Source organism: Austrofundulus limnaeus, unplaced genomic scaffold (assembly GCF_001266775.1).
Source record: "Austrofundulus limnaeus strain Quisiro unplaced genomic scaffold, Austrofundulus_limnaeus-1.0 Scaffold136, whole genome shotgun sequence".
Lineage (NCBI taxonomy): Eukaryota > Metazoa > Chordata > Actinopteri > Cyprinodontiformes > Rivulidae > Austrofundulus > Austrofundulus limnaeus.
The window spans coordinates 1,188,094-1,192,163 of record NW_013952538.1 but is presented as its reverse complement, the minus strand read 5'-3'; the positions used below and the strand labels follow the sequence as shown (position 1 = coordinate 1,192,163).

At 38.0% G+C, this 4,070-nt stretch overlaps 1 protein-coding gene across 1 annotated transcript in view; it reads left to right on the top strand.

Annotated features, from left to right (window-relative positions):
• Positions 1–4,070, top strand: part of foxa3 (forkhead box A3) — a 22,966-nt gene that overhangs the window by 18,165 nt on the left and 731 nt on the right. The gene's annotated exons all lie outside the window — the stretch shown is intronic.

The following is a 4,070-nucleotide window of genomic DNA, read 5'->3' as shown; positions in this document are numbered from 1 at the left end:
ATAATAAGCATACTGGTGGAGGTTCTGTTATCCAGGAAGTGGTGATAATTGAAACAAAGTCAACTGGTTTGGTTTTCAAAGAGTTTTATCATTTCAGTCAGAAAATTCTTGTCTTTTAAATGATTTAAAAATAAGTGAAACTCTGCAGTTATTAACCCTTCAGCTGCTGTTATGTTTGAACCACAGAAACATTGTCTGACTTCAACAAGACTTTGTAAACATTTCTTTGGGGATTTGTGCCGATGCATTCACCAGCTGATGTTGGACCAGAAGTTCTGGCTAACCACCTTCGGTCCGGTTCAAACCAAAGCCAAACGAGGTCCAGGTTCTGTGAAACCCGTCAGACCTGCACCTGCACTGACACAGTCACGTTGGAATAAACAGGAGCTTTAAATCTCTCCTCTCGGTGTCTTTTTTTCTCTTGCTTGGTCCCCCTGTGGACCCCCACCCCCTTCCCTGTCATAACAAACACATTGAGAGCTGCCTTTCTTTTCATCCAGACGCTCCGGGTCCACCAGCCCTCTGCTGTCCTGGATGTGTGGGTTTGTGTGTTCCTCTTTAGTATTTATAACAGTCATTAAAAAAGCAGCTTTTTGATACCCCTCCTCCTCCTCCTCCTCCTCCTCCTCCCTGCTGCTCCATCATGCTGTCTGACATGACGGGCTCTGAGTTCGGCCCTGCGTTCCTGGCAGATAGAGGGGCCATCGGCCGCCTCCGGCGGTGTGGGGAACTTTCCTGGCTCAGGGAAGCCGTCGGACAATCCCACCTTTCATGGGTCGGAGAGAACGCCGCCCATCAGGTGGGCGAGTAGGCGAACACCAGGGCATTTCTCCCCTTCCCCACACCACCTCCTTCTGTTTCTGACCCAACTTTGTTGATTTCTTTAATTTAATCAAGGTTTGTTTTTTAGAATTTCGGAGAAACAGGATGTCTACCAATGAGGTGATGTTATTTGTTTTTAACACATGTGGCCCCTAAATATTTGAACTTAAATATGAATTTTTTTCTAACTAAAATGTGGCCTGTCTCATTTGCAATCTGGGAAAATAAATGATCATCGCAGGAAAAAAAAGTCATTTGGGACTTCCTTTTCCACAGCTAACAAAATGGCCGACATTTTGATGGAAAACCTGGAAGAAAATCAAAGAGATCAGAATGAATCATAAACAACAAAAGACTAGTAGCAAAAAGCTAGCAAGAAGATATAAAATCAAAAGTTTCAAAAAATTGTAGACAAACAAGTAGAAAAATGAAAGCTAAAAGTAGCAAAAATGATCATAAGAAATAGCTGAACATCGGCTAAAAGATGAAAGGTGGAAGAAAAAAGTAGCTAACTTTTGCCCTTTGAAACAATCTGCCCTCCAACATTTAACAGACCTCGTCACTTCCTGTTTTTAAAAACATGTTTGTTCTTAATTAATTGAGTTATTTTAGTATTTTATTATGTTTTGTCTTCTGAAGCTTTTGAATAGTTTTTTGTGTAAATTCTTGCTTGTTTATTGTTCAACGTGTTAATAACAACCTGTTGTTTTAAAAAAAGATCTTTATGAAAAATTTTACTTGAAATTAACCAATAACTAGCAAAAAAGTACTACTGAAAATATGTTGAGTAAGCAGTCACACAAAATAGTAGCTTTATTAAAACTTTTTTCTGAACAATGTTTGGTTTTTAAGACAGTATTAGTGCCATTTAATGAGATTTAATATTTTAAAGTTATTTAAATATCCTGACACTTCAAAGCAATTTTCATTTTCTGAAATTTCACAGAGTGATGTTTTGAATACACTCCAATCTCTAAATGGCTCACATGCATTTGACAAATATAAGATAAATATGGATTTCTTGAAAATGCATGCCAACACTTTTTTACCNCCACAGACATTTTCGTACCAGGATACATACAGTATATCTGCTATGTTCTGCTGGAGTGTAATTTGTGTTATTTGCAGCTGTGATGGATTGTGTAATTAATTAAAACAGGATCAGAATGGTATACAGTATATTTATACTTCTCATCCAACCAAAATTAAATTCACTCTATCCAGGAGGATAATATTTTTTAACAACAAGTTGTAATGAAATAGGAGTAACAACTTTCTACTTCTTACCTTTTTTAAACATGGAATAAGTAGAAAGTACAGATAACTGTAAAAATGTAAGAAGTAGAAGTAAAAAGTACGCTGAAAAATAATTACCTAAGTAAAGTACAGATATCCAAAAATTCTACTTAAGTACAGTAAAGAAGTATTTGTACTTAGTTACTTTACAACTCTGACTTTATGAAAGCAAACATCACACTGGATCAGTGGTTCTTAACCTGGGTTCGATCGAACCCTAGGGGTTCGATGAGCCGGTCTCAGGGGTTCGATGAGCTGATCTCAGGGGTTCGATGAGCCGGTCTCAGGGGTTCGATGAGCTGGTCTCAGGGGTTCGATGAGCCGGTCTCAGGGGTTCGATGAGCTGGTCTCAGGGGTTCGGCGGAGCCTCTGCCGTGGAGGTAAAGACACACTTGTGTAAAGTCATGGTGATACGCCCCGCCTGGCCATCAAAAAGTCGGACTTTCACTTCATCTTTAAAGGCCATTCCAGCAGTTTGTTACAAAAGTGTCGAAGAAATCTCCACCTTCTGCAGGTGAACACACACTTTAATCCAGAGATAAACCCAAATAAACAAATGTGAATAAAATCTGGTGAGGAAGCAGCTGACGGGCGAGGAAGACACTTTGCAAATATTCTCTCTGATTATTTGCTGCAAATATTTACAGCAAATCAGAATTAATCCTGGTTTACTGTCACCAATCTCTGATCTCAGTTTAATGTTCAACAGGATCAAAATAAAAATGACTGATTTTCTTCCCGACAGCTGGAGTCATGAGAAAAATACAACCTGTTAGATTTCCTGCGGTTTATTTATGAAACCATGATAAAAAGGTATTTTCTTCATAATTTGTTTTATTTGTTGCTTTATTTAAATATGTTCAGTCAATAAAAGAACAAACACATCCCCAATGTCTTAAAAGGGTGTAAAATAACAACCTCATATGAAAAATAACATTTTTTAAAAATTATTATCAGATGTTGATATTAATTAATTTTAAGTCATGGAACTAAAAAATTCTGACTTCCAAATGTGTCAGGATTCAATTTTTTTGGGTTGTTTTTTTTTTTTTTTTCAGTATTTTGTGTTTCTCGTTTGTTTTATTCCTTTTCTGTTCCTCAGTCAGCCTCTGCTTCTCCATCCTGCTTCCCACACCTGTTCTCCATTCATATCAGTCTCAGCTGCAGCCACTTACCTCATCAGTCCCTGCAGTTTAGTTTAACCTGCTGTTCACCTCAACTTCAGCGTGTCATCATGTGTTCTTCATGCCGTGTCTGATTTTCCTCCAGCTTTGTTTTGTTCTCTTGTTGCTGCCACTTGAGTCTGTTTTTTAAATAGAGTTTCAGTTTTGAACTCGGCCAGCATTCCTGCACCCAACGTCTGCAACATGACTAAATGCAAATCACTCTAATCTTGTCTCATCCTTCCTTCTGTCAAAGCTTCGGCTTCTTTCTGACCTTTGACCAGAGTCAGTGAGACGGTCTCACCTCTGTGACAACTGCATCCAGGAACTTTCATTAGCTGTGTGTGGACAGCTGGACACACAAACACACATATAAATGTAAGCAGGGCCAGTTTAACAGCTGGGGCTGCTGCTTCCACAACTGCACGAGGAAAAGTAGCAGAGAGGTAAGAGGAGGCTTGGATCGATCAGTCAGGATGGAAAAAAACAAATAAATCTCCTTCCTATAAACCACGCCAATGTTCAATCAAACAAAAGGCTTTAATTGTAAAACAATGTGAAGAGTTTGTCTAAAATAAGACTTCATTCACTTCACCTGTAAGGTGTCATAAATACTTTACATATCAGACAGAAACACAAGTAAAACTTTACATTTTCAAGCTGAAATTTGCTAAAAGGCTTTAAATTAAGTTGCTAAATGAAAGAAAGAAAGAAAGAAAGAAAGAAAGAAAGAAAGAAAGAAAGAAAGAAAGAAAGAAAGAAAGAAAGAAAGAAAGAAAGAAAGAAAGA